The 22425-nt window shown below is 41.9% G+C and overlaps 2 long non-coding RNA genes across 4 annotated transcripts; both read right to left on the bottom strand.

Moving 5' to 3' along the window:
• Positions 1–7028: 7028 nt before the first annotated feature.
• Positions 7029–9590, bottom strand: LOC139757555 (uncharacterized). Its single transcript, XR_011714662.1, has 2 exons — positions 9498–9590; positions 7029–8552 (listed from the first exon to the last, which is right to left on the bottom strand). It is a non-coding gene; the product is annotated as an uncharacterized lncRNA (long non-coding RNA).
• Positions 9591–13351: 3761 nt separating this feature from the next.
• On the bottom strand, positions 13352–21538 carry LOC139757554 (uncharacterized). Of its 3 annotated transcripts, XR_011714659.1 has the most exons (4): positions 21459–21538; positions 19497–19655; positions 14242–14453; positions 13352–14044 (listed from the first exon to the last, which is right to left on the bottom strand). It is a non-coding gene; the product is annotated as an uncharacterized lncRNA (long non-coding RNA). The 3 variants fall into 3 exon arrangements; XR_011714660.1 differs by lacking the exons at positions 19497–19655; positions 21459–21538 and adding an exon at positions 15721–19066; XR_011714661.1 differs by lacking the exons at positions 19497–19655; positions 21459–21538 and adding an exon at positions 15910–19063.
• Positions 21539–22425: the final 887 nt, after the last annotated feature.

Below are 22425 nucleotides of genomic sequence, written 5' to 3'. Positions count from 1 at the left end.
AGAGGCATAGAAGTTGATGGACAGAATGTGAATAAAGCATGGCTGATTTGTTTGAGGCGAGTTGAGGTCGGTCGGTCGGTCGTTTGCTTAAGAAGGTTTGTGAAAGTACGGGGGGGACCAGAGTTTCTACCTGGGCGCCTCGGCAAGTATATACATCATGTCGCTTGGCCTTGCAGGTGCGAATCGTAGTTTTAGTGAACTGCCCCAATGCAGCAGCAGCCTCCTTCAATGTAACCTCCTCCTCAACGAGTCAAAAACGAAGGCAAAAAAGAATCCAATGGCATGCATACATTGGTGTGCATGTTCCATGCGATAATGTAGAGAAACAATTACCCGAAAGATACCACACATAGGCGCCTGTCGTTGTTTGAGTTTTTCGCTTTCTCGGATAGCATGCGTCCCTGCTTCACTCGAAGCAGGCAGCCAAAATCCGATGGCATGCATACATTGGTGTGTATGTTCCATGGGAAAATGCAGAGAAACCATTACCCGAAAGATACCGCACAGGCGCGTATCGTTGTTTGGGTTCTTCGCTTTCTGCTTCAGTCGAAGCAGGCAGTCAGTCAAGACTGACTGGTGGTGGTTGGGGTTGTAGTGAGTGCATGTATGCTATGAGAGCTTCGGTGGCGTCATCCAGCCTCGAGCGTCTTACACCGGTGCAGCAGCAGCCGCCCAAATGATTATTATGACTCTTGGTGGTAGTAGCAAGTCAAGCTGGTGTTGGCCAGACCCAGAGAGACAAAGCATGTATGCACCTTTGGGGCGGGGTGCATGCATGTGGGTCGGTCACAGGATAAGACATGCATTTCACGGGTCTTCCATGAGCAAATTCATATGCTTGTCTCAAAGATTAAGCCATGCAAGTGTAAGTACAAGCATCCTCCTTCAATGCACATGCTCTGCTTTGTATGTGTACTGTTAACAAATGCCTCGTCATCTAAATAGTGACGCTTATGAATGAGTTGAAGTGATTCCCAATGTCCTTGTCTACTATCTAGCGAACCCACAGGCAGGAGAACGTAGGGCCTGCGCCAAAGAGCGGGGAAAGAAGATCCTGTTGAGTTTTACTCTAGCCTGATATTGTACAGGGAGATCTAAGTTTCTACCTCGCCGCCTCGGCAACTGCATGCATACATCATGTCATGTCGCTTGACTGTGCGCGTTTCTGCGGATCGTAGGTCTTTCTGCTCTACCCCAAGCTGTTGTTGGTGCTGGCCAGGCCCATATAGCAAAGAAGATGCTCTTAGGGGCAGAGCTCGTGGGCCGGTCAGAGGATAAGCCATGAATTGATTCTATGATGATGATTACGGTCTTGAAACCTTCTGTTGTTGGTGTTGGCCAGACCCAAAGACAAATCATGCACTTAGGGGAGGTGCATGTGGGTCGGTCAGAGGATAAGCCATGCATTGATTCTATGATGATGATTACGGTCTTGAAACCTACTGTTGTTGGTGTTGGCCAGACCCAAAGACAAACCATGCACTTAGGGGCGGTGCATGTGGGTCGGTCAGAGGATAAATCAGAGTGGGGCAGAGTGTGAATAGCAATAGCTGCTCAAACACGGAGCAAGTTAAGAAGACCGCCGGATGATATCCTAAGCCTTTTAGAAGACATCCTTCTCCATATGGAACAGTCACGGAACATGTTGCGGCACGAGGTAGACGACGCCTCAACGTGGAAGTAATAAGTCATGTAAGGCTCTTCCCGGTGTGAGCGCAGCCTGCCTTCCCCCGTCGCCTTCAATGCAGCACATTTTTGGATGTCATGGGGAATCGTTCTTAGTCTTCTCAGGAGGAGTCCCCAAAGAGGGAATTCCTCTTTTTCCTATATCTACCCACGGATTCCGACTCCTTCGGCGCGCCAAGAGCAAATGCCTGTCTCTTGAGCGACGACAGTAACGAAAAGGAGTCTTCTGAGCGAGCAGCAAATGAAATGTTTATTGTTCTCCAATGGTTATATCGCAATCCTTGGGCGTTGCAAATACTTGTCACGTGTGTGCAAAAACAATATAAAGTTGAATTATGTTACCATAAAGGCATAGAAGTTGATGGACAGAAAGTGAATAAATCATGGCCGATTTGTTTGAGGTGAGGTGAGGTCGGTCGCTCGTTTGCTTAAGAAGGTATGTGAAAGTACGGGGGGACCCGAGTTTCTACCGCGGCAAGTACATACATCATATCGCTTGGCCTTGCGCGTGCTAATCGTAGTATTAGTGAACTGCCCCAATGCAGCAGCAGCCTTTTTCAATGCAACCTCCACCTCAATGAGTCAAAAACGAAGGCAACAAAAAAGAATCCGATGGCATGCCTACATTGATGTGTATGTTCCATGGGATAATACAGAAACAATTACCCGAAAGATATCACACATAGGCGCGTGTCGTTGTTCGAGTTTTACCGAATCGAGAACGAGCTCTCAATCTGTCAATCCTTCCGGTGTCTGGGCCTGGCGAGTTTCCCTGTGTCGAGTCAAATTAAGCCGCAAGCTCCACTCCTGTTGGTGCCCTTACGCCAATTCCTTTAAGATCCAGCTTTGCAACCATACTTCCCCCGGAACCCAAAGACTTTGGTTTCCCGGAAGCTGCCCGCCGGGTCATGGAAATAACTCGGGCGGATCGCTGGTTAGCATCGTTTACGGTCAATTAAAGATCTATTCATAAAACAGCCTTATGAAACATTGATGAACAATAACTTTCAAAAACCTTTCAAAACAAAGCAAGGGTAGCGACAACGTAGGGAGGAGCAGTAACAACTAGCTCTGAAAGAACGACTACATCTCCGAACATGTCAGTAGCTGGCACGCGACAGCGTCGGAACACCAACGATTGCACATTGTCCTGCGCAATGTCGCTGCGCATGTAGTTATGGCTACCACCGCTATGGAGCAGTGATGGCTTGCCTAACTGACGTATTCGAGCATGTTGATCCTTTGGAATTCTTTTCTTTTAGTTAAACTCCATATATGCAAGGTTGTATTAGTGAGACGAATATAACGATGTTTTATTGCCGTTTTGCCGTTTTGAAACAATCTTAGAGAATTGAAGCGTTTTACACAACTAAGGCCACCAAGCACCTAAAATTGGCAAATCATAAAACAGCAAAGAACCCAACATTTACCAGAATTTGCGAAGCCCAATTCTAAGTTTTGAAAGCCAAGCAGAACGCAAGGGTCAGCGAATCTCATTAGCTTTGTCTAACTATGAACTGGACAGACGCACTAGAGGAAACCCTCCCTCTTAATACTGGTTACTGGCCCACAAAATGAAAAGAGCTTGTTGTTCGGGCTCTCAAGAGGCTGGCTGCCAATTTTGGACCCTTCGAAAGGCAAATTAGAACGGTAGAACCAAGGTTCAGAACGCACGATCCAATGAAGTTCGCTGGCAACGAAGCAACAGTGTCCGCGCCTTTGCGACTGCGGCGGGGCTGGTCTCTAACAATGTTCAGAGTGAGCCACTGAAGGTAATACACTACTTTGATCCCAGCCCAGAGCACACGGAAACATAACGCATTGCACCGAGTTTAAAAAACACTTCCTTGTACACACTTCACCGAGTGAAAAACACCTCTATAAGCACTGTTCCACACTTAAAAAGCAATAAACATGTATGTCTACCAGACAGCACTTCACATATGTTCAATAAACACTCACTACATTTGAATATATTCAGTCATACTCGTTGAAAACGAAAATACATGCAGTAATATGCAGAGTCAGTTAATATTTCATAATTTTTAAAGCGAAATACAGGATCTTGCAAACAAACACACAAAGATGAAACAAGAGAACATATGCAATTATTAGAATATGGCTCAAATTGAGGTAAATTAATCTTATAATGTTTGCCTGAGAGTAAAGTGAATGAATAGAACGAATGCCAAATACAACACCTGTTAATAGCATTAAAAACGGTGCAAAAATTGAAATCAAAAACTCAAATAAGACCTACATGGTGATGAAAAAAGTATAAAGCCATTGCTTGTAAACATACAATCGTGCATTTTTGAGAACTTACGGAAATTAATATACTTCTCTTTTGTATCTGCAAAAAAAATTTTTAAGCTTCTGCATTTTAGATGTTATGCGATACCCTCATTCTAATAAGAATATGCTTCGTACTATGGGAAAACAGGTCTATCTTTGTACGTTTTTCTTTTGCAAAATTTCATATTAGCACAAATTATCCCTTTTATAACCACTGTTTCCATATTGTACCGAAATATTTCCTTCCAATTCCTTCATATAACCCATTATTACTTTTGTGGTACAGTAAGTCTACCGAAGTTACCCATACTTTCTCCTTCATATATACCCATAATCTTATGCTGAAGGCTTGTGAAACTGAACAATGTTTTTTTCTTTCTATATTTGTGGTATATGTATACAATTATAGCGTCATTATCCTTCGCGGATAAAAATAAAATCTTATTTCCAAACCATCAACTTCCACGATGATCGACTTGTGACATTCATCCTCATTCATTATCCTAACAATCAAAATGTACCTCGGACATTTCAGCTGGAGAGGGTGTGATATCTATAAAGCTGAGGTAGATGAAGGCTGCAAGTGGTTAATGCAAACCACTGAACCAAGTGCTGCAGTAGTACGGTTAAGTATCTGAGCAGCATGATATACTTTTAACAATAGTGATATCAATTCTGCAAATAGGTTACAATTATGCCACACGATTTCCCCGTTATAATACGATATTTGCATGAATACTCCTGCCTGTCCTTCTCGTAAGCAGGATATTGATACACTCCATCATTCGTCAGCGATAAAGTTGGCCGATACCGAAATTATCAATTTCTCTTCAGTGACGACTCTTCGTTCGTATTACACTGTTGCGTTGTGTGAGGTTCGACATTCAATACATCATGAAATATTGAACAATAAATTTCAAAACCCTTCAAAACAAAGCAAGGGTAGCGACAACGCAGGGAAGAGCAGTAACAACTAGCTCTGAAAGAACGACTACAGCTCCGAACATGTTAGTAGCTGGCACGCGACAGAGTCGGAACACCAACGATTGCACATGTCCTGCGCAATGTCGCTGCGCATGTAGTTATGGCTACCACCGCTACGGAGCAGTGATATCTTGCCTAACTGACGTATTCGAGCATGCTGATCCTTTGGAATTCTTATTTTATTTAGCTAAACTCCATATATGCAAAGTTTTATTAGTGAGACGATTAATACGATGTTTTATTGGCCTCAATGATGTTCAAAACTTGCCGTTTTGAAAGTCTTAAGAGAATTGAAGCGTTTTACACAACTAAGGCACTAAGCACCTAAAATTGGCAAATCATAAAACAGCAAAGAACCCAACATTTACCAGAATTTGCGAAGCCCAATTCTAAGGTTTGAAAGCTAAGCAGAACGCAAGGGTCAGCGAATCTCATTAGCTTTGTCTAACTATGAACTAGGCAGACGCACTAGAGGAAACCCTCCCTCTTAACACTGGTTACTGGCCCACAAAAAGAAAAGAGCTTGTTGTTCGGGCTCTCAAGAGGCTGGCTGCCAATTTTGGCCCCTTCGAAAGGCAAATTAGAACGGTAGAACTAAGTTTCAGAACCCACGACCCAATGAAGTTCGCTGGCAACGAAGCAACAGTGTCCGCGCCTTTGCGACTGCTGCGGGGCTGGTCTCTAACAATAATCAGAGTGAGCCACTGAAGATAATACACTTTACTTTGATCCCAGCACTGAGCACACGGAATCATAAGAACGCATTGCACTAAGTTTAAAAAACACTTCCTTGTAAACACTTCACCGAGTGAAAAGCACCCCTATAAGCGCTGTTCCGCACTTAAAAAGCAATAAATATGTAAGTCTACCAGACGCAGCACTGCGAACAAAAACAAAGATGAAACAAGAGAACATGAAAACATTAGAATAAGGCTCAAATTGGGTAGATTAATCTTATAATGTCAGCCTAACAGTAAAGTGAATGAATATAAGGATTGCCAAATACACATGTTATCAAAAACGGTGCAAAAACTTATATCAAAATGCAAATAAGACCTACATGGTAATGAAAAAAGTATCAAGACATTGCTGGTAAACATACAATCGTGCATTGTTGAGAACGTACGGAATATACTTTTCTTTTGCATCTGCAAAAATGTTTAAGTTTCTGCATTTTAGATGTTATGAGATACCCTCTTTCTAATAGAAATATGCTTCGTACTATTGGGAAAATAGGCCTATTTTTGTACGTTTTTCCTCTGCAAAATTTAATATTGGCACAAAGTATCCCTTTTATAACCAGTTTCCATATTGTACCAAAATATTTCCTTCCAATTCCTTCATATAAACCATTATTACTTTTGTGGTACAGTAAGTCTACCGAAGTTACCCATAACTTTATATATACCCGTAATTTCATGCTGAAGGCTAACAGAACAATGTTTTTTTTTTTCTATATTTGTGGTACATGTATACAATTATAGAGTCATTATCCTTCGCAGATGAAAAAAAATCTTATTTCCAAACCATCAACTTCCACGATGATCGACTTGTGACATTCATCCTCATTCATTATCCTAACAATCAAAATGTACCTCGGACATTTCAGTTGGAGAGGGTGTGATATCTATAAAGCTGAGGTAGATGAAGGCTGCAAGTGGTTAATGCAAACCACTGAACCAAGTGCTGCAGTAGTACGGTCAAGTATCTGAGCAGCAAGATATATTTTTAACACTGGTGATATCAATTCTGCAAATAGGTTACAATTATGCCACACGATTTCCCCGTTATAATACGATATTTGCATGAACACTCCTGCCTGTCCTTCTCGTAAGCAGGATATTGATACACTCCATCACTCGTCAGCGATAAAGTTGGCCGATACCGAAATCATCAATTTCTCTTCAGTGACGACTCTTCGTTCGTATCACACTTATGCGTTGTGTGAGGTTCGACATTCAATACATCATGAAATATATTGAACAAATTTCAAAACCCTTCAAAACAAAGCAAGGGTAGCGACAACGCAGGGAAAAGCAGTAACAACTAGCTCTGAAAGAACGACTACAGCTCCGAACATGTTAGTAGCTGGCACGCGACAGAGTCGGAACACCAACGATTGCACATGTCCTGCGCAATGTCGCTGCGCATGTAGTTATGGCTACCACCGCTTCGGAGCAGTGATATCTTGCCTAACTGACGTATTCGAGCATGTTGATCCTTTGGAATTCTTATTTTATTTAGCTAAACTCCATATATGCAAAGTTTTATTAGTGAGACTATCATAACGATGTTTTATTGGCCTCAATGTTCAAAACTTGCCGTTTTGAAAGTCTTAGAGAATTGAAGCGTTTTACACAACTAAGGCTCCAAGCACCTAAAATTGGCAAATCATAAAACAGCAAAGAACCCAACATTTACCAGAATTTGCGAAGCCCAATTCTAAGGTTTGAAAGCCAAGCAGAACGCAAGGGTCAGCGAATCTCATTAGCTTTGTCTAACTATGAACTAGGCAGACGCACTAGAGGAAACCCTCCCTCTTAACACTGGTTACTGGCCCACAAAATAAAAAGAGGTTGTTGTTCGGGCTCTCAAGAGGCTAGCTGCCAATTTTTGACCCCTTCGAAAGGTAAATTAGAACGGTAGAACTAAGTTTCAGAACCCACGAACCAATGAAGTTCGCTGGCAACGAAGCAACAGTGTCCGCGCCTTTGCGACAGCTGGGGGGATGGTCTCTAAGAATAATCAGAGTGAGCCACTGAAGATAATACACTTTACTTTGATCCCAGCCCTGAGCACAATTGAAACATAAGAACGCATTGCCCTAAGTAAAAATCACTTCCTTGTAAACACTTCAAGTGAAAAACACCCCTATAAGCGCTGTTGCACACTTAAAAAGCAATAAATATGTATGTCTACCAGACGCAGCACTTCGCATATGTTCAATAAACACACACAAAATTTGAATATAAGTGAATAATCCAAAGAAAGCAGTGAAGGTTAACGGAAGATAGGAGGGCTGAAAGAAAAGTGTTGATCATGGCATTCTAAACGAAACAAAAATGGCGTCCTAGCTAGGAGCTGTGTAATCCTTCCAAAGTATTGATACGTCGAATAAAAGCTCAAGCAAGCCCCACTTGTCAAGGAAAAATGCACAAACATTGCCTTAGTGCTAAGGAAAGTCTGACTTACCAAAAAGAAGAGTAGATACCAAGACATCAGGCAACACAGACTGGAAATACAGAGCGTAAAAACACATCCGTCTTTGGAACCGACAGAGAAGACTAAAAATGGCGGCAGAGCTCAGCAGCAAGAAACATATACAAAGAAGCGCAAATTTCAGACTTTGACATACTAATTTTTTGCGATGTTTTTCATACACGTGAAGGACGTACCACCCTCCTTGACCCGACGAAGGTTTACCCCACTACCAAACTTACACGTGAAGGAGGTACAATCCTCCTTGAGGCAAGACGAGTGCTGTCATGACTGCTTCCTCCCTCCCTCTTGCGATGTCAGTAGACGACTGAGGGTGACGTGGTCCTCGACGGTGGTCGGAAGGTCATCATATCCAACCCGTTGTTTAACTGGAATTATGGAAATGGACGATGTCTTAATTTCTATTTCAACTTGAACACATTACGGCATATTTTAATTAAGTTAAATTACGACATGTATATAACATCTACCAGTATTTGTGGGTTATGATAGAGCTGAAGTCATGGGTACATTATAGATTAATCTATTATCATCCATCTTTGAATATTTGCTTAAAATGGGTGGCAACTACGAGGACAAAAACCTCTCACTAGCAAGGTTATCCTTACTATTCTTGTTCTGTGAAAATTTAGGGTAAACATGCAACTGCATGTCATCATTTACCAGCAAAAGGAGCCTAAAAAAGGAGCCTAATTTCATAACTTATAATCTACGTAATACCTTTAATATGAAAATGAGGTTAATGACAAATATTTTCAAATATATTGCCTATTTCATTGTTATCACAACTTAGCCATACCCATATATAGTTACCCGCGAACAGACACTTCGGATTTGGCTGCTAATAAACTCCGATGCAGGTATTTCATTCTCTATACATCATTCACCATTGCTGCTATGTTCCACTCCTTTTCACACACTGAGCACACGGAAACATAACGAATTGCACCAAGTTTAAAAAAACACTTCCTTGTAAACACTTCGAGTGAAAAAACACCTCTATAAGCACTGTTCCACACTTAAAAAGCAATAAACATGCATGTCTACCAGACACAGCACTTCACATATGTCCAATAAACACATCTGAATATAAGTGAATAATCCAAAGAAAGCAATGAAGGTTAACGGAGGATAGGAGGACAAAGAAGAGTGTTGATCATGGCATTCTAAACGAAACCAAAATGGCGTCCTAACTAGGAGCTGTGTAATCCTTCCTACGAATTGATACATCGAATAAAAGCTCAAGGAAGCCTCACTTGTCAAGGAAAAATGCACAGAAACATTGCCATAGTGCTAAGGAAAGTCCGACTTACCAAAAATAAGAGTAGACACCAATACATCAAGCAACACAGACTTGAAATACAGCATAAGAATACATCCGTCTTTGGCACCGACACAGAGAAGACTAAAAATGGCGGCCGAGCTCAGCAGCAAGAAACATATACAAAGAAGCGCAATTTCAGACTTTGACATACTAATTTTTATGATGCTTGCAGTAACGCCATCTGGGGGCGAATCAAGAACTATTCGAAAACGGGAAACAGAGCTTAACTATCAAAGAAAACGAGAACCTTAAAAGTAATTGCAAGATATTCAAATCTGCCATAATTCTGCAGGGAATAAAGTCTTTTACTGTACTTTGTGTGGTATAAATGTTATGTTTTGCCTTAGCAATGATAAGACTTAATACAAACTGACATTATGTTAACTTACACAAAATTCTTTGCTAGTGCTGATATGAATTAGTAACTATGTATACATGTCATGATCCTATCTTCGGTTTGTGCTGGTAATTTATGGTAATTTAGATTTCCCTAATACTCTTACATTTCACCTTATTCTTGAATATTGTGATAAAAGGAAACAAATTATCGTGTGATATTTGGTGGAATACAGTATTGATAAATATATATCAGAACATTTTTTTCACCATGTGATAGACTGTATGTACATGCGTACACACATGCATGCAGTAATACAAAATAGGATATCAAAGTGTAACCGTGTGAAATGCATGCATATCGAAATTCACATATAATCACAAGCAGTCATAAATCTGCTTAAAATATAAACACAGACAGTAATATATTATAGTCTTTAAAGAACTCAATAGTGCATTGTACATGGATGTAAAATAGTTATCAAGTCTTACAAATTAAGATAATTCTTTCAAGGTATAACAAACTGATATGCAAGAGTATTTCTATCTACATGGAAATATATTCAGTCATACTCGTTGAAAACAAAAACACAGGTAGTAATATGCAGAGTCAGTTTATATTTCCTATAATTTTGTAAAGCGAAATACAGGATCTTGCGAACAAACACACAAAGATGAAAAAAGAGAATATACGCAATTATTAGAATAGGGTTCAAATTGAAGTAAATTGATCTTATAATGTCTGCCTGACATTATAGTAGAGTAAATGAATAAAATGATTGCCAAATACAACACCTGTTAATAACATCAAAAACGGTGCAAAAATTTATATCAAAACAACTCAAATAAGACCTGCATGGGGATGAAAAAAGTATCAAGCCATTGCTTGTAAACATACAATAGTGCATTGTTGAGAACGTACGGAAATTAATATACTTTTCTTTTGTATCTGCAAAAATGTTTAAGCTTCTGCATTTTAGATGTTATGTGATACCCTCATTCTAATGAAAATTAATATGCTTCGTACTATTGGGAACACAGGTCTATCTTTGTACATTTTTTCTTTGCAAAATTTCATATTAGCACAAATTATCCCTTTTATAACCAGTTTCCATATTGGACCGAAATATTTCCTTCCAATTCCTTCATATAAACCATTATTGCTTTTGTGGTACAGTAAGTCTACCGAAGTTATCCATACTTTCTCCTTTATATATACCCATACTTTTATGCTGAAGGTTTGTGAAACAGAATTTTTTTTTTCTATATTTGTGGTATATATTGAGAGGGTGAAGGCATGTACAGAGCATCAGATTGGGGAAGAGCAGTGTGGTTTCAGAAGTGGTAGAGGATGTGTGGATCAGGTGTTTGCTTTGAAGAATGTATGTGAGAAATACTTAGAAAAGCAAATGGATTTGTATGTAGCATTTATGGATCTGGAGAAGGCATATGATAGAGTTGATAGAGATGCTCTGTGGAAGGTACTAAGAATATATGGTGTGGGAGGCAAGTTGTTAGAAGCAGTGAAAAGTTTTTATATAGGATGTAAGGCATGTGTACGTGTAGGAAGAGAGGAAAGTGATTGGTTCTCAGTGAGTGTAGGTTTGCGGCAGGGGTGTGTGATGTCTCAATGGTTGTTTAATTTGTTTATGGATGGGGTTGTTAGGGAGGTGAATGCAAGAGTTTTGGAAAGAGGGGGGAGTATGCAGTCTGTTGTGGATGAGAGAGCTTGGGAAGCGAGTCAGTTGTTGTTCGTTGATGATACAGCGCTGGTGGCTGATTCATGCGAGAAACTGCAGAAGCTGGTGACTGAGTTTGGTAAAGTGAAAGAAGAAAGTTGAGAGTAAACGTGAATAAGAGCAAGGTTATTAGGTACAGTAGGGTTGAGGAGTCAAGTCAATTGGGAGGTAAGTTTGAATGGAGAAAAACTGGAGGAAGTGAAGTGTTTTTAGATATCTGGGACTGGGTTTGGCAGCGGATGGAACTATGGAAGCGGAAGTGAATCATAGGGTGGGGGAGGGGGCGAAAATTCTGTGAGCCTTGAAGAATGTGTGGAAGTCGAGAACATCATCTCGGAAAGCAAAAATGGGTACGTTTGAAGGAATAGTGGTTCCACCAATGTTATATGGTTGCGAGGCGTGGGCTATGGATAGAGCTGTGCGCAGGAGGATAGATGTGCTGAAAATGAGATGTTTGAGGACAATATGTGGTGTGAGGTGGTTTGATCGAGTAAGTAATGTAAGGGTAAGAGAGATGTGTGGCAATAAAGAGAGTGTGGTTGAGAACAGAAGAGGGTCTTTTGAAGTGGTTTGGTCACATGGAGAGAATGAGTGAGGAAAGATTGACCAAGAGGATATATGTGTCAGAAGTGGAGGGAACAAGGAGAAGTGGGAGACCAAATTGGAGGTGGAAAGATGGAGTGAAAAAGCTTTTGAGTGACCGGGGCCTGAACATACAGGAGGGTGAAAGGCGTGCAAGGAATAGAGTGAATTGAAACGATGTGGTATACCGGGGTCGACGTGCTGTCAATGGATTGGACCTGGGCATGTGAAGCATCTGGGGTAAACCATGGAAAGTTCTGTGGGGCCTGGATGTGGAAAGGGAGCTGTGATTTCGGTGCATTATTACATGACAGCTAGAGACTGAGTGTGAACGAATGTGGCCTTTGTTGTCTTTTCCTAGTGCTACCTCGCACACATGAGGGGGGAGGGGGTTGTTATTTCATGTGTGGCGAGGTGGCAATGGAAATTAATAAAGGCAAACAGTATGAATTATGTACATGTGTATATATGTATATGTGTGTGTATATATATGTATACGTTGAGATGTATAGGTATGTATATTTGCGTGTGTGGACGTGTATGTATATACATGTGTATGTGGGTGGGTTGGGCCATTCTTTCGTCTGTTTCCTTGCGCTACCTCGCTAACGCAGGAGACAGCGACAAAGCAAAATAAAATCAAAAAAAATGTATACAATTATAGGGTCATTATCCTTCGTGGATAAAAAGAAAATCATTTCCAAACCACCAATTTCTACGATGATCGACTTGTGACATTCATCCTCATTCATTATCCTAACAATCAAAATGTACCTCGGACATTTCAGTTGGAGAGGGTGTGATATCTATAAAGCTGAGGTAGGTGAAGGCTGCAAGTGGTTAATGCAAACCACTGAACCAAGTGCTGCAGTAGTACGGTCAAGTATCTGAGCAGCAAGATATATTTTTAACTGAACACTGATGATATCAATTCTGCAAATAGGTTACAATTATGCCACACGATTTCCCCGTAATAATACGATATTTGCATGAACACTCCTGCCTGTCCTTTTCGTAAGCAGGATATTGATACACTCCATCATTCGTCAGCGGTAAAGTTGGCCAATACTGAAATCATTAACTTCTCTCTCTTCACTGACGACTCTTCTTTCGAATCACACTGATGCGTTGTTGTGTGTTGTGGGAGGTTCGACATTCAATACATCATGAAAACAATATACATAAACACAATCAACCAAATATTTTATTGCAATCGTTATCAAACGTTAATCGTTCCTTACAGTTGGAAAGACGAAACAGAATATACTGGCGACATGAACAACCTTCATAACGTGAATAAATCAAACATACATTTTCCTCTACATATCGTAAAAGTATACATTGTCTTATGCTTATTATTGACACTTATATGTATTAAGCAATAATAAACCAATCAATTTATAAAGACAAATGAAACCCAATTTTTAGGTACAATTTAATACACCGCCCAGCCTACAGAGTTCCTGAAAGGCGTGGACGTGGTTCAGTAGTTGATGGCTAGTCATCTTGTCACCTGATTGCCAGGTGTACACCATTTTTGCCCAAACATGTTCAATGATAATTTGGTCTGTTCATTGCTGGCTTGTCCAGGAGCTACAGGGTGTCTTGTTCCTAAGTACCAGCGTTGAACGGCACGAGCAGTGTGGACGGGGCACCAATCGTTAATAGAAATGACAGGCCAGGCATGGAGAGGTAAACTCCTCGCTCGCAGAGACGGTAGAAACGTTCCTCCAGCACTTACTGGAACAGTCGTTGCAGTAAAGCAACCTCCAATGTGGAAAACGTCACCCAGGCCATGTAATGTCACTCTCCTCTACATGAAACATGTAAAGTGATATGAACGGGGCCTCCTCGCTCATGCTGGCTCGGTCATATGTGCCTGCGAAACATTATGATTTTAACGCTTATTGTAGTGATTCAGCAAGATTTATATCAATAGTGGTTTATAAACAGGATATCAAGTTTTGGTTACCAACATGAATTTCTGGTTACTATAACTATGCCGTTCTACGTCTTTGAACAACAAGTTCTCAACGTCATATCGGTTACAGTTCCTCCTCCAGCTGTGAACCTTACCATGAGAGTTGGGTATACACATCTCCTCCGTGAACACTGCTTCAGACCAGATTTTGTTTCACTCAATGTGCTGTTCCCTCAGGCGTTCATTCCTCGCGGGAGTTCTGTGATGTGTTCCTTTGTCGTGCAAAATTAGCCTGCGGCTCAACGGAAAAACGTCTTATGCCCATCACGTTCGCTGGAGGGGGTTGCCTCTGCCGCTCATGTTCTCTCTGCCAACAATAAAATACAACCATGTTCACAAAGAATGGACACTCAGTTCCCTGAATTGAAAATCTAAATTTCAATTATCAAGTTTAGATAGTTAAAAGCCTAATTTCATAACTTACAATCTACGTAATGCCTTTAATATGAAAATGAGGTTACAATAATGACAAATATTTTCAAATATATTGCCTACTTCATTGTTAATCAAAACTTACGCATACCCATATATAGTTACCCGCGAACAGACACTTCGGATTTGGCTGATAATAAACTCCGATGCAGGTATTTCATTCTCTATACATCATTCACCACTGCTGCCATGTTCCACACCTTTTCACACACTTATAACTTACATTAAGTCGTTAAGGTTACCGCTCTCCAACCTTCTTCTATTCCACTTCATGGTGTTGGAGAACAGCTCAACTTCATGTGCGATGCCCAGTATGGAGAACACATTATCAAGGAGAGTGATCATGCGACCTCTGAGCACCAACCTCTCATCTCTCAGATTCACCCTAGCCAACCTCGCCGCGGTCCAGTAGACGAGCTACCGTTCCCAGGCCAGCCAACCCAACCTACCTCACCATAACTCGGTACAGAAGCCACCACTCATCTGCCATTTCTGGGCTACCTCACCGCGACCCAGTACAGTAACCACCACTTCGCGGCTGACCGAACCTAAACCGAACCTACCTCACAACGATCCACTTTGGTAGCCACCACTCACCCGCCTATTCTAGCCTATCTCACCTTGACCCAGTGCAGTACCTCCCCGCCCACCCGACCGTAGCCTATGAAAATCTTACCTAACCTCCCAAGCAGATAATTATAATGGAAATGTGCCATTATTATTGTGGTCTGCTGGTGTGAGAACACATGAAGTGACCATGTATAGGGGAGGTTAGGCAGTGGGGCGAACTCTTACCACAATTTCTAATTTCTTTCACTGGCAACACGAAACTTCAAAGGGACCCGGTGGTCTGCTACTGTTTGTATTTTGCATATCCAAAAAGAACGTCATTCGAATGAGCTAAACTATCAATTTACCAAAACCATATTAACTGTATTAACGTCCATGGCGGGTTACACGTTCCAGGATGAACAATCATAAGCTGTCACCTGAGTGAATACCAATATACTTCGAAGTCTGTCTACAGAGTTCATTGTTCTCTACATTTTCTACCTGTTGTAATTACATTAAGTACACCTAACTATAGTTCACCACTCACTCTACATTGGTTACAACCATAAATCTACAAATGTTACTCTTACCTGGCTAGAAATAAGACCTTTGTTTATGCAGAAATCAGTCAACTCAGAGCCGGGAGCACGAACCCAGCTGGCAACTACCGAGCTGGCGACCAGTCACTTGTGGTCACATATCCTCACCTTTCCACCACCACAAGACTTGTGTCAGCAAATTGAGTTTTACCCCGAGTGTCTCAGTGACCAGATTCTTACCTCTTCTCTAGTACCCTGAAACCTCCTCCACCACTACACTTGCCGGAACCCTTAACGCGATACTGTCACTCACCACAACAACCCAGGAAATGAACGTATGAACCAGAAACATAATAATCTTCGATTCCGCAATAAACGCACTCGTCCGCCATCTCCAGGGAGAAGCAGGGCTTCATTGTATCGCAAAGCGTTGTCTCAATCCAGTGAAATGACTTGCATGGCCTTTTATCATTTTGTAACGTTCGCTTTTGACTATACACTTACTAATATTCCATGTAATTGTACTACATGCACATGTTACTAAAAAATCTATGCGGGAAAATTATTTTTGTTAATAATGTATAGTGTAAACGTGAGTCCGTCCATGTCAGTGCCAATGTAACAATTCGGATTCAGACATCGTCCACGTTTATAATGTATTCCGACTCTTCTGATATCAGTCAATTTCTAAACAATGTTTTACTTGTTTGTCTTTCTTTGGTCAACCACGACTGAAAAAAAAACTAATCTTAAGAACACATTTTGTCCTTGATGGTGGAAATTCAACGACATTTTTATCACGATTTATAGATAAAACATCTGCCAGGACGACCGTAGCCAGGACTAACAATCTATTTCACCATTTATCACACTCACCATAGAAAGTGGAATTGCGTCGATGGTTTTCAATAACCACATTATGTTCATGGAGTACTTCCCTAACGTGCAATGAGAGGTGGACACAGAATCAACAGAAGAGTGTAAACATACCACACTAAAACATGAGCAATATACTCGTCCTGCTTTTAATGTGGTATTTCCTGAAACAACATTTGTCGACGGAAATTTCCAAGCCACGTATGCCAACTGTCCTGATTGATTTACTTTTTTGTGGAGTGTCCCAGGCAGAAGGGTCATCTGAATGCCCTAATCAAGACATCTTAGTAACGAGTATATACATATACGTCCAATGTATGATATTGCACTAAGATGGCCTGTTCTCTGACACACATAAGGTATTCGCTCGCTGTAAAACAGGAACGGCTCACTCCCTGAAGCATCAAAGCCGCTTTTTCCAATGACGTCTCACCAGATGACATACGTCAGCACCTCATATCCTGGAGCGTGTTGGCCCATTTTCTCCTGATACAGGACGTCAGTACACTCCAAGATTGACGACTACGCCTAACACATGCTGGCAATTCACACTCTGACAGTAGGGTGTCAGCCACCGCCACGCGTCGGTGCTTTACTCCCTGCAGTGGCTCTCTCCCTGGGAGACTCCGGCAACTCGCTCCCTAACAAACAACCTTCTGCCTAATACCTAAAGCTCATATCACTCTCTAAAAGCTAAATATAAACGCAAGTCATCGACCACAAATATATAATTCCCTAGGTGAATCCTATTTTGATGACCCTTGGAGCTCGATAGAGCTGCAAAATATCGTTTGGCACTGGTCAGCATAAACTCAAGAGTAAAGCTTTGCTTTGATAACCTGTGGTGCCCTCAACAGCTAAATAAAATCGTCTGGCTAAGCCAGAGTAAAGTTACCAATGAGCAGCTTTACTTTGATGACCCATGAAGCCCGCACAAGCGTTAGGCCAGAAGAAAATTCTCAAGGTAAAAACTGTACTCTGATATCCTATGTGCCCCACAAAACCTATATAAAACAGTCTAGCGTTAGCCTGAATATAAGTCTGGATGTAGATCTTTACTTTCACAACCCATAAACCAAGTAAGTTGAAAATAATCGTCTGGCATTAGCTGGATCAAATGTCCTAAAGGAACGCTTTAGTTTGGCGTCGTTGGTTCATTTCTCGACAACCTACTTCGACTAATACGTTTACACACATACATTGCGGATTCCTACCCGACACACTATAAAGGTGAAAAGGAAGCGTTACTCACTATCGACAGGCATCGGTGGCTCAGTCTCTGATACACGTCGGTAGCTTACTTCACCACACATCACTTCGACGAACTCAAAAACTTTACTCACTCTCCAACAGTCATTGATGAGCTTCGTCTCTAACACACGTGTGTCGGTAGCTCACTTCATGGCAGACCAAATTCGATTCTCTCTCTCTGACACACAAAGGTATGGTTTCCTACCTGACACACTAAAAACACTGCTCGCTCCCTGACAGACGACAGTGGCATCGTATCTCATACACATTGGTAGCTCACTCCAAGATACACTACATTGCCTAACTCCGTTATCATTACTTCCTGCCTGACACACACGCTTCAGAGGCAAAAACACGTCAGTAGCTCTGTTTCTAACGTACGTGGGTAGTTCACACCACGACAATACATGATTAACTCCCTGATGCACAAGGCTGGCTTTCTGTCTCACACTACTACAGTGGCGACACAAAACTGCTGCTCACTTCCTAACAAACTATCGTGGCAAAGAATGGCTGCTCACACTGACAGATTGTCTGGCTCCGTCTCTAGCACATGTTGGCACCTCACTCTAGAACACACTATTCTCACCAACTCCCTGGCACACAAGGGCGGCTACCTATCTGACGGTGGAGGAACGCTACTCACTCCGTGACAGACGTCAGTGGCTTCGATTTGAGCACACGTCGTGGGATTATGCCCCGATGTACGATAGTTTACCACTGCGGCCTGTTGTTCTCTGGCACACGACGAGAGGTTCTCTCCCCCCTCAACAATGAAACAACAACGCCCAACGCGTCCCCTAACATCAAAGCCGTTCACTTTCAAACGACCATCTCACCAGCTGACATGCGTCTCGACCTAATGTCCTGGCGCATTGGCACTTTCCTTCCTGATACACGGCGGCAGATCACTCCAAGACAGACCAAGATGCCTGACACATCATAACGAGCGAGTCATTCCCGAACACAAAACAGTGTCTTACTGCCACGCGCTGAGTTCGTTCTCTCTCTCTCTCTCTCTCTCTCTCTCTCTCTCTCTCTCTCTCTCTCTATCTCTCTCTCTCTATCTCTCTCTCTCTAAGATGCTACGGCAAATCACTCCCTGACAAAACTATGGCTTCCCAGCTAGCAATAACCTGAGAGCATAGCGCTCCCTAAGGAACCAAATGCTCCCTATCCTGACATAAGTCGGAGGGAGGGTTCCAGTCTGCCACATACCGTCATGTCAATTATTTATGTCGGTGGTTCACGCCTCGACTCGACGAAGATTTAACCTCTACAAAACTTACACGTGAAGGAGGTACCACCCTCCTTGACTCGACAGTTTATCCCCCTATCAAACTTACACTTGAAGGAGGTACCACCCTCGACTCGACGAAGGTTTACCCCACTATCAAACTTACACGTGAAGGAGGTACCACCCTCCTTGACTCGACGGTTTATCCCCCTATCAAACTTACATGTGAAGTAGATACCACCCTCCTTGACTCGACGAAGGTTTACCCCACTATCAAACTTACACGTGAAGGAAGTACCACCCTCCATGACTCGACGAAGGTTTACCCCACTACCAAACTTACACGTGATGGAGGTACAACCCTCCTTGACTCAACGAAGATTTACCAAACTACCAAACTAACACGAGAAGGAGGTACCACCCTCCTTGACTCGACGAAGGTTTACCCCACTACCAAACTAACAAGTGAAGGAGGTACCACCCTCCTTGAGGCAAGACGCTTGAGGGCTGTCATGACGGCTTCCTCCCTCCGTCTTGCGATGTCAGCAGGCGACTGAGGGTGACGTGGTCCTCTACGGTGGTCGGAAGGTCACCATATCCAACCCGTTGTTTGACTGGAAGTCTGGAAATGAACTGTGTCTTAATTTCCATTTCAACGAACACATTTCGGCATATTTTTATCAACATTAACTTAAATTACATGTTGTATATATCAACTACCAGTGTTTATGTGTGGGTTATGATAGAGCTGAAGTCATGGGTACATTATAGATCAATCTATGATCATCCATCTTTGAATATTTGCTTAAAATTGGTGGCAGCTGCGAGGACAAAAACCTCTAACTAGCAATGTTATCCTTACTATTCTTGTTCTGTGAAAATTTAGGGTAAACACTATGCAACTGCATGTCATCATTTACCAGCAAAAGGAGCTTCAAAAGCTGGTCTCATTGTTTGTATACTGCAGACATAAAACTTTAGCAGTCATTATTCCCATGCTGAGCTAAACTGCTAATTGAGGCAAATAACCATATAACTGTAATAACCTATATGGCCTGTAAGCCTAATCTCAACTTTTATAATTTACGTAATACCTTTGATATGAAAATGAGGTTACAATAATGACTGAAATATTTCCAAAAATATTGCCTACTTCATCGTTATCAAAGCTTAGCCATACCCATATATAGTTACCTGTGAACAGACACTTCGGATTTGGCTGATAATAAACTCCGATGCAGGTATTTCATTCTCTATACATCGTTCACCATTTCTGCCACATTCCACTCCTTTTCACACACTCTTATAACTTATATTAAGTCGTTAAGGTTACCGCTCTCCGACCTTCTTCTATTCCACTTCATGGTGTTGAAGGACAGGACAACTTCATGTGCGATGCCCAGTATGGAGAACACATTTTCAAGGAGAGAGATCATGCGACCTCTGAGCACCAACCTCTCATCTCTCCGATTCACCCAAGCCAACATCGATGCGGTCCAGTAAACGAGCTACCGTTCCCAGGCCAGCCAACCAAACCTACCTCACCATAACTCAGTACAGAAGCCACCACTCATCTGCCATTTCTGGGCTACCTCACCGCGACCCAGTAAAGTAACCACCGCTTCGCGGCTGACCGAACCTAAACCTACCTCACAATGATCCACTTTGGTAGCCACCACTCACCCGCCTATTCTAGCCTACCTCACCTTGACGCAGTGCAGTACCTCCCCGCCCACCCGACCGTAGCCTATGAAAATCTTACCTAACCTCCCAAGAAGCAAATAATCATAATGGAAATGTGCCATTATTATTGTGGTTTACTGGTGTGAGAACGGATGAAGTGACCACATATAGGGGAGATTAGGCAGTGGGGCGAACTCTTACCACAATTTCTAAGTTCTTTCACTGGCAACACGAAACTTCAAAAGGACCCGGTGGTCAGTTACTGTTTGTATTTTGCAAATCCAAAACAAAGAACGTCATTCGGATGAGCTAAACTATCAATTTACAAAAACCATGTCAACTGTAATAACGTGTATGGCAGGTTACAAGTTCCCGGATGAACAATCATAAGCTGTCACCTGAGTGAATAGCAATATGCTTCGAAGTCTCTATCTACCGAGTTCATTGTTCTCTACATTTTCTAGCTGTTGTAATTACATTGAGTACACCTAAATATAGTTCACCACTCACTCTACATTGGTTACAACCATAAATCTACAAATGTTACTCATACCTGACTAGAAATAAGACCTTTGTTTATGCAGAAATCGGTCAACTCCGAGCAGGGAGCACCAAGCCAGCTGGCAGCTACAGAGCTGGCGACCAGTCACCTGTGGTCACATATCCTCACCTTTCCACCACCACAAGATTTGTGTCAGCAAATTAAGTTTTACCCCGAGTGTCTCAGTGACCAGATTCTTACCTCTTCTCTAGTACCCTGAAACCTCCTCCACCACTACACTTGCCGGAACCCTTAAAGTGATACTGTCACTCACCACAACAACCCAGGAAATGAACGTATGAACCAGAAACATAGTATTCTTCGGTTTCGGAATGAGCGAGCTCGTCCGGCATCTCGAAGCAGAAGCGGGAATTCATTCCATGACAAGGCGTTGTCTTAATCCAGTGAAATGACTTGCATTGCCTTTTATCGTTTGGTGACATTTGTTTTTGACTATATACTTACTAATATTCCATGTACTTGTGCTATATGCGTATGTTCCTAAACCTTTATGCACGAGAATTACTTTTGTTGAATAATAAAGTATAGATTTTGAACGTGAGTCCGTCCAAGTCAGAGTCAATGTATCAATTCGGATTCAAACATTGTCCACGTTTATAATGTATTCCGACTCTTCTGACGTCAGTCAATTTCTAAATAATGTTTTACTTTGTCTTTTTACGGCAAAGCACGACTGAGACAAAATGTGATCTTAAGAATACATTTTGTCCTTGACGTTGGAAATACATTTTTTATCGCGATTATAGATAGAACATCTCCAAGGACGACCGTAGCCAGGACTACCAACCTATATCACCATTTACCACACTCACCATAGAAAGTGAAATTTCGCCAATGGTTTTCAATGACCCCATGTGTATTTATAGTACTTCCCTAGCGTGTAATGATAAGTGGACACAGAATCAACAGAAGAGTGTCAACAGACCAGACTAAAACATGAGCAATATGCTCGTCCTGCTTTTAATGTGGTATTTCCCAAAACAACCTTCGTCGACGAGAATTTTCAAGACACGTATGGGAACTGTCGTGACCGATTTATTTTTTCTACGGTGTCCGAGGCAGCAGCAGGGGCACCTGAGTGCTCTAATCAAGGCATCTTGTTAACGAGTATATGTATACGTACGTCTTGACGTACGACAGTGCTCTA

The sequence above is a fragment of the Panulirus ornatus genome, chromosome 27, assembly GCF_036320965.1.
Source record: "Panulirus ornatus isolate Po-2019 chromosome 27, ASM3632096v1, whole genome shotgun sequence".
Classification (NCBI taxonomy): Eukaryota; Metazoa; Arthropoda; class Malacostraca; order Decapoda; family Palinuridae; genus Panulirus; species Panulirus ornatus.
Note: the sequence above shows the minus strand (reverse complement) of the source record. Positions and strands in the feature narration are given on the sequence as shown.